The 13,581-nt window shown below is 43.1% G+C and overlaps 1 protein-coding gene across 4 annotated transcripts in view; it reads left to right on the top strand.

Moving 5' to 3' along the window:
* The window catches only part of TENM1 (teneurin transmembrane protein 1), an 895,908-nt gene that overhangs the window by 138,915 nt on the left and 743,412 nt on the right, over window positions 1-13,581 (top strand). For 2 of the 4 annotated variants that reach the window (XM_043974017.1, XM_043974014.1), the window contains exon 1: window positions 3,975-4,122. The exons of 1 other annotated variant lie outside the window; for it this stretch is intronic. The gene's annotated coding sequence lies outside the window, so the exon portion shown is untranslated. Of the gene's footprint in view, window positions 1-2,280; window positions 3,003-3,974; window positions 4,123-13,581 lie in introns of those variants that run through there. One more of the 4 variants, XM_043974015.1, reaches the window with a different exon arrangement.

The following is a 13,581-nucleotide window of genomic DNA, read 5'->3' as shown; positions in this document are numbered from 1 at the left end:
GTGTTGCCGAGGATCAGAGCTTGTAATGTTCTCCTTCCGTGATTTGATGGGCACCAGCATCTCCTTCTTTGTATCAGTAACGAGGAAGATGGGAATATGTTTGGAGATCTCCCCCTGGCGTCGCCCTTTACTACCTCTACCACAGCCACAGGATCCTGGCTTGGTTAAAAAGAAAGTCCCTCTAGATCACGAATAAGACAGTCTGTCTACCTAGAATCAGTGCTCCTCCCGACAGCTGGGTGTGTGTGTGTCTGTCTGTCTGTCTGTCTGTCTCTCGGAGGGGTAAGAGCTGAAAGCTGCGGTGAACACAGGGTAGTACCTCCGAACAACTCTTCCTGGTAATTAGTTGCTAAGGCTCAAAACACGCCTTTACTCCCACCCCGAAATGTGCTCTCAACTTGGCTGGTAGATCTTAGTATTCCCCGGCCCCAACCCCGTAAAGACAGACAGACAGACAGACAGACAGACAGACAGACAGACAGACACACACACACACACACACACACACACACACACACACACACCGTTCCCTGTCTTCAGCAGCAAACTAACAAGCAAACATCTTTAGCTCAAAGAAAAAGCTCATACGCCCTCCTCATCCCCTAAATTCTCAGTACATGGAAACTGTCTTGTAAACTCCCCCGAACCCCCGCCCCCCACGCCGTATACAGTCTAGGGACTCGGAGAGAGAGCACTGAAGTCGAAGCTAATTTTTCTACTTTCGGGTGCCCCTGGCCTTATACACGCTATCTCCCACAGTCTCTGGTATGTGGAGAAAGGAGCCGGCTAGCTCCTGTTGCCGGCGTGTCGCCCCCCCCCCCCCCGCTCCAACCCAGGCACTGGCCCGAGTGATGTATCCTAGTATAAATGTTTGTTCATGCCAACTCACATCTGGCCGGGCGGTGCGGCTGTGCCGCGGCTGCCTAGCGCTGTCCCCTTCCGAATGCCCCGGGTTCCCGAGCATGCCCAGTCGGCCTGGGAGAACCCAAGGAGGGAGTTTCAGGGCAAGATTCCACTTCTCCGCTTTTTCACTGAAGCTGAGGTGGGTGGGCTGGAAAGGATCAGGGGCTAAGGGGCAGAGCCTGAGGTTCTATACAAGTACGGGGCCAAGCCACCCAAGGGGCCGGGCTGCGGGTGCCTGGGAGGAGGCTGAGCCAGGCAAGTGCCCCTAGCGATAGGAGATCGCCTCCTCTCTCCTTCAGGGTGGGGGACTCGGTATTTCCGTGCCTGGCATTAGGCTCTGCCCGATGTGGAGAGGCAGCCAGGGGCATAGGAGGTTCAAGCATCGGGGACGATTAGGTTCCGAGCCCAATTCAAGATTGGCGGAGAACAGCTCTCTGGGGACTTTGGCGAGGTGTGTGTGCGCGTGCCTGTGTGTGTGTGTGTGTGTGTGTGTCCGTGTCCCCGTGCGTGACTTTGGGAGGGGGAAAATACTTTTTTTTTTTTTTGGCCAAAGTTATACTGTGAAGAGACTTTGCGTTCTTTATAAACCAATGCACAGAAATCTAGCCTTTGCATGTCAAGTCCAGTCCGTTTCACCTCCGGAACTTCTCAGCTCTCCTCTCCTTTCCCCCACCTTGCCTGCCCCACCACAGCTATCTGTTCTACGCTTTGCCAGGGTTCTCTATGCTGCCTACCTGCACCTCTGCCCCTCCTCCTCCTCCTCCTCCTTCTCCTCCCCGTGTCTCAGCTGCGACTAAAACCTGGAGTCTTAGGAAAGGAGGGGGAAAAAAATTCTGGGAGCTGTGGAGCTGTCCAACCGGGCATGCTCAGTAGACAGGGCAGGTTTTTTTTTTTTTTTTTGGTCGCGAGTAGCTAAGAAACATTTTTTGCACCAGCGGCAGCGGCAGCGGCAGCAGCCTCAGCCTCAGAGAGCAGCAGCGGTGGCAGCAGCAGCAGCAGCGGCACTGGCAGCCGCCGCCGCCGCAGCAGCGGTCTCTTAGGCAGCCGCAGCAGCAGCCCCAGCCGGGCAAGCTCCGAGTTCACCTCCGAGTCACCCAGCCCACAGAGCTCCTCTCCTCTCCTCTCCTCTCCTCTCCTCTCCTCTCCTCTCCTCTCCTCTCCTCTCTTTTCTCCTCTCCTCTCCTCTCCTCTCTTTTCTCCTCTCTTTTCTCCTCTCCTCTCCTCTCCTCTCCTCTCCTCTCCTCTCCTCTCCTCTCCTCTCCTCTCCTCTCCTCTCTTCTCCTCTCTTCCCCTCTCCTCTCTTCTCTTCTCCTCTCTTCTTCTCCCCTCTCTTCTCTTCTCTCCTTTCATCCCCTCTCCTTTCCTACTTGCATTCTGTTTCTCTCTTTTTCTCTCCCTTCTCTTTCTTCCCTGTCTCTTCTTTTCTTTCTCTCCCTTGCTTGCTCTCGTTTTTCTGTCTTCTCTCTCCTTTCTCCTCTCCTCTCTCACGCACATATACTCAAACACATAGTCGAAGATTCAGAGACTTGAACATACAGACACTAGCAAGCTCTCTCTCTCTCTCTCTCTCTCTCTCTCTCTCTCTCTCTCTCTCTCTCTCTCTCTCTCTCACACACACACACACACACACACACACACACACACACACACACACACACACACCAGGGGCACTGTCACATACCCACCGCCTCTGTCACTTTCGAGCCCCCTCGCCTTCCGAACTGCTGCCGGAGCTGGGCTCCGTCAGTGGCATAAGGCGCCAGAGGAGGAGAAGGAGGAGAGCCGAGAGTGGGGAGACAGCCCCGGCTCGTGCCCCGTGTCCCGTGCCCCTGCCCCTGTCCCTGCCGCTGCTGCCACCGCCTCCTCCTCCTAGTCCTCGGCAGCTCAGGGATGCGGCCAGCTGAGCCGTCACCGCCGCTTCTTCGGCAGCCGCAGTAATGTGGATTTATAGTCGCTCCTCTCTGGAGGCTGTCCAGTCCCAGGCACCGACCTCGGCACAGGCAGAGGCATTGGCGCACCGACAGCTCCCCGGGCTGGGCAGAGGCCGGCGCCACTGAGCACCTGCCAGTGCAGCCCAAACTTGATTTCGGACTCGGGAGGTAGGTGCGCTCCTCCCGGGGCCCCAGAGCTCTCCAGCTCTTGCTAGGGGACTGCCCGGAACTTCGCCCTCAGGGCTCGGGGCTCAGGGAGTCCCACCAGCCTCCCCTGGAAATAGGGGTGGGAGGAAGGCTAGACCAGTACATGCCCCGCAAGGTCCCTTAACCCTGGAGGTCCCCAGAGCAGTGGGTGGAGGATGTTCCATTGGGCTCCGCATTTTCTGCGCTCTTGGCTCGCGGCCCCACGGGCAGACTGGCGAGCGAGCGCTCCAACAAGTGGAGCTGGCTACTACCTCTGAGGCTCCCTTTACCCAGGAGAAAAGCAAGGAGAGGTGAGAAAGAGTCCCGCTTGGTGACTCTCCCCTCTGCCCTCGGCTTCTGCATCTCCCTCCCCTGCTTGCTTTCTCTTTCACTAAGCCTCAACTTTCTGGGGATCAGGGGATCACCAACTGGGGCGCCTCCCCCCACCCCCAACACACTTTTTTTAGTGCACCTTTGTTTTCTGGAGGTAGGGATCACCCTCTTTCGGAGCTAATGTCATTGCATGTACGTGGCACCTTAAGGCTTCCACTGGGGACGTTGCCCCCTCGATGGTCGAAAGCGTTCAGCACATCTGTTGAGTGCCCACGACCTGCTAGATATAGCTGGGGAGACATTGCCTGGACTTCTCTCAATCCGGAACGAAGCGATTTCTGGCTCAACTTTAGACTGTCTTTATACGTTTTTAGATTTTTTTTTTGTTTGCTTGTTTTTTGTTGTTGTTGTTGGGTTTTTTTTTTCATTTGCGCCAGGATAATTTTTTCCAACTTGTTGGGTAGCCGTCTTTGCTTCTAGGGGTGCGTCGAACCCGTGCAGACTCCCTGGGGGACAGCCTGTGGTTTACAATTGCAGGGACAATCTGTGTGCCAGAGGACCAGCCAGCTCCGAGGCTCTGGGAACTGGGGCGGGTAGGGGATGGGCTTGCCGCTACTAATCCTTTCCCCTTGGTTGCTTCACCCTGGGTAGCTAGATACCCACTACGGCTGCAACTGCAACGCGAAGATGTAGGAGGAAGGTTCTCTCCCGTGTGGACTAAGGGTTCTCAGTTTAAAATGTGCCTCTTCCTCCCTATAGCTCCTGAATGGTGAGTACTGAGGGCCATGAAAATGTCTTGCTAAAACACGGAAGTTCTGGAGGCTCAGGACTGAAATGTAATTCCCAAACCCAAAGCAAATGGCCCGGGAGCGCGGTAATAAGGAAAGCTTTGCTAGTGCTGAACAGCTCCCGTTGGTGCTAACTAAAGGTCACGGGCATCTTCCCGGGATTGTGAAATGGTTTCTCCATGATGGTAATTAACAAGTCCGAGGCGCTGCGCAGGGGAAGAAAACCGTTGTTTACCTGTTTGGTGAAAACATTACAAATGTTACCTTTGCTTGTTATGGCGGGGGGGGGGGGGGGGGGGGGCGGGCGGCGGGCGGCGGGAATCAGCCTCTGTTCCCGGAACTGAGAAGGGCCAAGTCCCTGGTATAACAGATCCGTAGCAGGAAGGTTCAACCTAAGGTAGAGAAAGCTTGCGGTGCTAAAGTGAGCCTGAGCGTTCACTTTGGGTATCAGATCCCCGATCCTGTGATTTTTGTAGAGGTGTTCTTTTTAAAATTTTTCGTTCCTTGCCCTTGCCTGGTATGAAAAGAACTTTTCTAGAGGCATAAGTAAGCCGTTAAAGGAAATAACTTTTTTGGGGGGAGTTGGCTTACTGTCAGTAAGATTTTTGGGGACCTTTAATGAGTTGCTGTTTTAAAGCTATTTAAGAGGTGGACATCATCCTCTATATACATTCCAATGGTACTAGGGCTTTTTCATAGACGATGGATGCATTTGAAATAATGTTTAGATAATTTCTCAAATTAGTCCATATTATAAGCAATGATTAAGTTTCTTTGCTCCCCTAAGTGTTTTTTAAAAGCACAGCTGTTCACTGAAAATGTCTCTTCGAGTAAATATCTCTTCAGAGACATTTTTTCTCTCTCTTCATTTTTAAGGATGGAAATCCATGAGGACAAAGGGGGTGGGGAGATGTATTCAGGTATAAGTGAAAATTGATAAAAGGGAAAAAAATATCCAAAGGTCTAGATGAAAAATGGATTCTGTGAATGTGTGGATGTTGCACTTCAACCATTATATGTCGGGACTACAACGAGGTGGTTAGCCTTGCCGTCCCAGTTATACCTTTTAGTTGCCCTTTACACAAAGATTTTTTGCTGAAACTCATTAGCAGTACACCATTCATGTTGAATCTGCTCGAAATTACTTTCATTTGTGAAGCTGCACAATTTTCTCTTGATATGTTGTTGATGATAAGAGAGGGTTAGAGGAAATTAAAGCTCTTGCCTTGGTCTTTAAAGCTTCTAAGCAGTAAGTAGACTCGGAGTTTATTGAAAAAATCTTACTTCATTCTATATTAGGGACAGTGATAATGCAATGATAATGCACATACCTTTTGCTCTGAAGCTTTCTGACAACTCCATTGCCTTCAGATTTAAATGCTGTTTACAAGTGGTCAGTGTGGATTATGATGGTATGATTAAATCGTATTTAGTTTGCTAACAATACCTTTCTAGGTCTTCCTAACCCAATTCTTTTTTAACTGAATTCTCTGAGCCCCCTGCCTGTATGTATGTGTGTGTAAGGGTAATATATAATTTAATACTTTTATGAAAAGAATTATAGGAAAAATAATTTTCCCGCGTATCCACTTTTCTATGTCTTCAAAACTGTAAGCATAATTTTACAGATGATGTTTAGTACTTATCTTTGAATAGTCACCATCATCTGTAAAATATGAATGACAATGCCCTGGCAATTTCATATATCCAACTCATTAGCAATTCCAACTTCAGCAGTAATAATGTATTAAATAAACATCCTTTCCTCCCATTTACCTTGATAAAAGATCTGTAATGTGTTGTCAGTAAAACAACAGGCAGTTCAGATGGGGAAAAATATTGTCAGAAATGCTACCCATTCTGGTTAGCAGTGTACACATCCAGGAATGTAGCAACTGATTTAAAACGGAACTGGAAGGGAGAGTTTCAGCCCAATTAAGTCCTCAATGACTTGCTTTTACTCATTTGTTACTTGTAATTTCTATACTAGATTATTTTAATGGGGGTGGGAATGGAAGTTTGCCCCTCCCTTTTAAAGATGAAATTAGTATCAGCAAGTCTGGTTTGAAATCCCTTTTCTACTCCTATTTTTATTGATTGATAGAACTGGGGAAAGTGAGGGTCATAACCAGGTCGAACCTTCTTTATTCCTAACAGCCTCAATGGCCCAACCCTGGTAGCTCTTAAATAGATACCATTCTGTTGTGACACTGTATGCTGCTTGGACCTTTTTTTTTTTTTTCTGAAATGCCACTAAAAGTCATACTATAGATCAGGATTTTTAACCTAGGAACCACAGACAACCCCCTCCCAAGAGGTTCATGGGTAGCTTTCAGGGGATCCATTAACTCAGATGGGGAAAAAAATTACACCTTTATTTTCACAACCCTTGAACTGCAATTTAGCATTTCCTCTGATTATTTAAAAACAGTATTCCAGGGAGGAATCATAGGCTTGATCAGATTGCCAAAGGGGTCGGCAACACTCAGAGAAAAAAAAAAATTTTAATCCCTTCTCCAGAGCAATCCACTAACATTTTGAACCTAGCCCCCCCCCCCAAAAAAAGAGGATTGTAGTCTTTTTTGAGGGGGGGGAAGTGGGGCAGAAGAAACAATACTATATATACTCTACTTCTTTATAATAAACAGAATATTCATTCTAGGGGCATTCATAGCATTTCTGCTCACAGTCTAACCAAAGAAGATGGAATCATGTAGTATTTTAACAGTTGATTTATTGGACTGAGCTACTAAAAATAGCATCTCACATCCCTCTAAATCAAGCCTATTAAAATCTTATGTAACTTCAGGGTCTCATTTCTAGAAATGAAGGTATCATTTTGGCTACCTTACAGCATTGGTTTTTAACCATTAGTCATTATTTCACTTCCTGTCCAAGCCTTTACTTTAGGTAAACAATGGCATATGGTAAAATGTGCATATCTGCCAGCTAACCACTACCTTTTGGGTTTTGTTCCAAATGTGAGGTAATGATTCTGAAATACAGGCGGTTGTCTTTTCTTCCCCAAACTTCATGAAATGAAAAACAAAACAAAACAGTCAAACTATCCAATAGCTGGCACATACAGAAATTTAAATCATCTCCTTTAATATTAAGTAGAGCTCCCATTTTGAGCTCTCTCACCTCTGTTTACGGGAGGTGTATGCCCAAGACCAGTTCTCTCCCGTGCCTCGAGCACCTATGCCAGTCTCTGTTACTACAAAGACATGACACCTGAAATGTATGACGTAGCCATCCCCCTCATCCACATGTGTGGCATCAAGCAAATAAAAACAGCTGCTTCTTTGACTAATTTTTTATTCTTCTAACCTGATGTTAATGTCATTTGACACAGCTGACACAAACCAGCAAACCACGGCTAGCTACCACCACCATCAAAACCCTTTGATTTTAAAATTTAGAGTCCAGCAACTTAGCTTTTCTTGGTGGCTAGGTCTTATTGTGTATGTGCTTGAACTATAAAACAGAAATGGTATATGTCTTCCACCACATCCCTGATAATCCCCTGCATAGGAATCTATTGACCTTGATCAACAGGTCAGGACACAAAAATCCTAACTTCTCTCAGTTCCTCTTTCTAGAGAATTTATTCACAGATTTCAAGGGAGCTGTGAGGAATCCTCTGTTGTGTTAGCTTCTCATTTTGTCCTATGCCATATTTTCCAGTGGCCTTTATTCTACCTCCATGAAAATTAGATGGGACAAATTGAGCTTAATAATTCAGGTTAAGAATCACATTTTCATTTGATGTAAAAACAGCTATTTGGTCTCAGTAAGTCTCGGGTAATAGGTGCTTTACTAGGCAGTGATAAAAGGATAGGAATAAAGGTAGGGACAAGACTTGTGATTTCATGGTCTTTCCCTCTACCAGTGCAGGTCAGTACTTTCTATGCAATTTAAAGAGTTAAAGACTTGCCCAGAGCACTGAAAGGTAAAGTAACTTGCTCCAGATTACACAGCCAGAATGGGTCAGAGGTGAGACTTGAACCCAGATCTCCCTGGCTTCAAAGCCACCTTTCCAAAATCAGCACAAATCCCTCATTTTCCAGGAAGGATTTGACAAGTGTTCCAACATTTTTTATTTTTCTCAAGCAAGTCATTTTAAGTAACCCTTGATATTTCATGTATGTGCATATCTAGAATTCTGAGAAGATGATCACATCTGTAAAATAACTCTCTAATGACAAATATGATAGAAAAAATGTTCCTTCAAATAATGATTTAGCAGACTTTGAGGAAGTAGAGTTATGAATAAAGTGCAACACAACCTAAAGGGTGTTTGAATTTTCCCAAAGGATTTGGTTCTTATTCTTTATCAAATGTAAAACCAATGTTATTAACATGTCCATATCTCACTTAAAAAAAATATCATTGCACAGACCAAATGGATTTTAGTACATTTATTTGAAATCGGAAAAACAGTAATTTTTACCAGTTACCATAAAGCATACTGATTGTTTTAATTTCAATTGACAAAGTTGTCAGTTGATAAGTAGTCAACAATGAGGAAATTGCCTTTTAATGTTGCTCATATTCTGTTGTAACATTTTTGTGGCTGATTACGACTTATGAAATTGAATTTTGGAATCACAAAGTCTATATGAGCTGAATTGCAATTCATGCTAAGCTTTTTGGAGTAGCAGTTATAGGTCATGAGAAATTAAATTATTCTGTGTATTTATAGCTGTGAATGCAATCCCACATTGTGGCTAAGAGAGAGTGATTACTATCAATTACTATTTTCGCTCTATTTTGAGACTGTTTTGATTATAACAATTATTATAACAATCACAACCCTAACAAATTCTCATAATGTGTTACTATTTCTGGGAAGTTGAGCTACTAACTTACCTACTTAGAAGGGGGATAATGAAGAGGGGTATTAAAGTAAAATAAAAATGGATTTACATTATTTAATTTTGAAGGTGACCAGCTTTCCAAAATATAAATAGAGCCTAAACACAGTTGTGGATGGTCAGATGAATTGGTGAGTATTCCCTATGGCAACAATGGTTTGCAATCTTGGAAATGCTTAGAGAAAACATTATCCAGTACTCAGATATTAAGTTTTAATATATTTTGTTTATAAACAATTTTGTGACTGTCATAACATCCAGATAAAAAGTGAAAATTTCATCAGAATGATGCCAAATATCCAGATGATTGACGTGTTCAATCCAGATGTTTAGTCGTCACAGAGACATAGCCCTAGTTTCCACTTGGATATTGTCCTAACTTTACTTTTGAAATGCTTTGATGCTCCAGTGAAAGGTACTGTATCCCTTTGTTGTGCTAATGTATGGTCCAAGTCGTTTTTGTAACTATGTAGCAGAACACGACTCTTTGTGTTGTTAGATAGCAATGGAAGTCTTGTTAGTCTTTGTGAGTGAAAGTTGGGGATGGGGGCTGGAGGTGGGGAGTCAACATATATACCTGAGAGGAAGAGCTGATTGCTGATGGAAGTCAGGGACAACGTTGCCCGGTTGTCTGATTTTTCATTATTGTTTGAGTGTAATTGTATGCATTCTTTTTAATGCTTTTGTCTAGTTTAGACACCTGTCAAAGCAAGTGTGCCAGATTAGCTGGACTATTGGTTTAGTGGCTATATCACTGCCTATATCCCAGCTGCATATATTTTAAGAAAACTCATCAGTTGTTCACTGAAATTACACAATGATTCTGCAGATGGCACATCTCAATAATCCAGGTTTTTTCAGGTACATTTAAAATTAAATGTCCTAAGAGATGATTAATTCAGGAAAGTTATTGATAATGAACTCATCTTATTCTACACATCCTTTGCACCCATGATGATGCCTTATTAAAGGTTTCTCAATCCTGCTAATTGACACCTGTGTTTAAATATAGAGGTGTATAAATACACCACAGCAACAAGAAAAACTTTAAATGCAGAATATATTTGAAATTGAGTGAATTCTTATCAACAAAATGTTTTTATCACTGTTATCAGTGTTTACTCTGAGCATTACTCCTTGTATATTAATGATATATTGACAACTGTTCTGTTAAATTGCTAACATTGGGAGATATCGGTGTGAGTTCCTTTACTAGCTCACAAATGGGGAAAAAAACACAATCCTGACCCCTAAGGGCCATTTCTAAAAAAGGCTAGAAACTCTTTTAGCATGAATTTTGCAGACATTGTTTACTTTAAACTCCAGATGATCATTTTTGGAGAATATGAATAATTTTTTATTTTAATGCTTAAAGAAGTGTTTTGTTTAAGGAACCATTAAGAAAATTGCTAAATACGTGAACTAAATAGAACTTCCTTCTAGGGAGATAGTCTTCCATGAAGTGACTCCTAAAGGATTATGGGCAGTGGAGTGGCCAGTTGATGCCTCTTGACCTGGCATTGGCATAGCCTTCGAGAATCAGGATTCCCCCACCCACTCACCCCACACCACAATGAAGCAGCAGAGGAGGACTTTAGAAAAAGATTAATTCTTTCCATTAGGTTATCTGTCCAGATTACAACAACACGTTGTAGACCAACGAGACCAAATCTTTAGAGCAAGCAAACAGTGGTAGAGCAATTTAGAGCCCTAGTAGGACTTTTCCTGCTCTGAATCGGGCCAATTTTAGTATGCTATAATAGGAAACATTTTCATATTATTTGGGGGCAATACCTCTTTTCAAATGTATTTTGTTAGAATTTGTAATTCTTTGTTACAAATACATTCTGATCATGTGTTCAAACTTCATGTTTAGCCCAATAAAAAGGTGGGACACCATTTATTTTTGGTTCAAAATCCATGAAGTGTTAACATAGCAGTGTTGCATCTTTTTCATTGTTTTGTTCTTTTTCCTTATTTGAGATATTTCCTTGTTGAAACATTGGACAACTTGTGAAAGTGAGGTAATTTTCATGTAAACAATTAGAATTCAGTGCAAGGGAAATTATTTTAAGGGCAATTTAACCCAGGAGGGTGAAAATTTGTAGAATGTACTTCTGGAAAACATTCAATAAAACATACTTAAGAAAATGTGTTTAACAAGAATAGACTCAGTGAGAGAACTCCAGCCCCTGACATTTGCTTTAGTGCCCTGGGACAATCCTCATTTAAGAGAAAAGAAAAGTGAAGGTTTATATAGAGTTGGGCTATAATGAAGCTCAAAGTGCTGTTTTTCACATGCTCCAGGTGGTATCTTCTAACACCATAGGCCCCAATAAAAGATGGCTTATTACATGGATAAGGAAACACAAGGGGTCAAATAATCAAGACTCCCCAACTATGCCTCCCCAGGGAGTAAAATCACAGAGAGGGCAATGATAAATTGGTACTAGGTGAGTACTAACCCTATCCCTGATGCAGGTATCATATATCACTTCCTTTGTTTTCATGTTTATGATCTAATGATGGCCATGTTTTATTGCTGACATGAATTGATGATACCTTACTTAGGCTATTCCTCTTAAGGTGTTAATTTTGAGGGCAGTAGATCTCACATTGCCTTCCACCCCAATGTGGCAAATGGAGAAACTTCAGCAGAGAGATAGGAAGAGGAGGACAGGCCTATGGTCATACAGCTAAAACAGTAGCTGGACTGAAGCTGCAACCCACAGTCTGGGTTTCCTGATGCCCATGTTCTTACGGCTACATCACGTTACCCGTGTACATTTGCATCCTTTTCTTTTTTAAAAATAGTTTTTTTTAAGTAATATCTTTGTTTTTTATTGCCTTTGTTTCCAAAAATGTCCCAATCCTCATCCCTACCCCACTAGCCTCCCTCTTTATCAAAGAATAAAAAAGATGAGTGAAAAGGGGAAAGTTCAGCAAAACAAAATTGTTACTTGAATCTGACAATATATGCAGTGTTCCATTTGCAAAGGTATCACACCTCTGCAAAGAAGGGAGGGAAATTAGATTATTTTCTGTCTCTTCTCAGGTGCTTATGACTATACATTGTCCAGTTGGGAATTTTGTTATTTCCATTTATGTTGTTACCATGTATATATTGTTTTCCTCTTCTGCTTACTTCACTATGTATCAGTTGATATAATGCTAGCTATGATTCTTTGAATCCATAATATTCATCATTTATGATGCCATGATAATTTTCGATTATATCAGTCTACCACAACTTGTTTATCTGTTCAGGATTTGATGGACATCTTCTTTGTTTCTAGTTCTATGCTATCACAAAAAGGCTGCTATGAATATTTTGGCGTACATGAGACCTTCCTTTAGGTCTTTGACTTCCTTGGGGTATATGCCTAACAGTGGGATCTCTGAGCCAAAAGGTATGGACACTTTAGTCACTTTCTTTTACATACTTCCAAAGTATTCTTCAGAATGGACCAATTCATGGCTTCCCCACAACAGTGTATTAGTCTGCCTGCCTTTCCACCATCCCTCCAACACTATCACCATTTTTTGTTACCCATTTGTTCAATTTTCAAAGCAGGGTTATGCTCACCACTGATGCTGGTCTCTGATTGTCTTTTAATGGGAGAAGTAGAAGTGGTTAGGCTAAATGAGACAAATAATGTAATGAACCTACTGAGAAGGGGTCTGCAGACTGAAAAAGTTTGAAATCCTCTGCACTCGGCCATACTTCTAGCTGAGAACCAGGAAGAGCTGAGTTTATTCTCCCAAGATATGAGCAAGGGATTCAAAGGAGATTAAGGAAAGCTAAGACCATTTTCATACAGCTCTAGCAAAATGCTAGTGATTTACCTTGTGTAAAACAGAAGTGATTGCCCACTATATTTCCTCATGTCATGTAGTAAAAACAATTAAGTGAAGTTAGACTATAGATTACTTGGCTATTCAGCCACAGTCACCTCTAATGGAAAAGAAGAAAAATAGCCTTGACATGTTTTGGCAGGTCTGATCATTAGGAATGCTCGTGTTGCCAGAAAAAAAGGAAGCTGCAGCCAAGAAGAGGATCTTGTAAGTTCTTTAGATGCAGGGAAGGGAAGAAACATTTTGGAATTCGCTACCTTTTGCCTTCTGAGAACTCTGATCTTTGTCATTGAAGTTATCATGGTGGTTTCCATGTAAAGTATTTTGGAGTGAATAGCTCATTGGAAAAAGATATTGGGGGCTGGAACGGCCTAATTATTAGGCATATATGCCAATAGTCCAGTCTCTCTTTCCTAAGACATAAGTAAAGATGTTCTCATCAGGGAAATGAAGCATACCTGACATGGCCAAGATCTACTATAGAGACATTAATATAAGCATAACAGTAATAAGAAAGGGATTGTTACAGTTCATGTAAACTGAAGCAGGTAAAGTTTTTCTACATTTCCCAAAGTCCCTAGATTCAGGCCCCCTAGTACATCAAGGTGTCCAGTCAAGAAAGCTGGGCTCATTTTTTATCATGTTGGTAGGAAAAGAGATTTTTAGCTGCAAAGGACCTCAGAAGCCATCTAGTCTAATCCCCTCATT

Source organism: Dromiciops gliroides, chromosome X (assembly GCF_019393635.1).
Source record: "Dromiciops gliroides isolate mDroGli1 chromosome X, mDroGli1.pri, whole genome shotgun sequence".
NCBI classification, from domain to species: Eukaryota; Metazoa; Chordata; class Mammalia; order Microbiotheria; family Microbiotheriidae; genus Dromiciops; species Dromiciops gliroides.
Note: the sequence above shows the minus strand (reverse complement) of the source record. Positions and strands in the feature narration are given on the sequence as shown.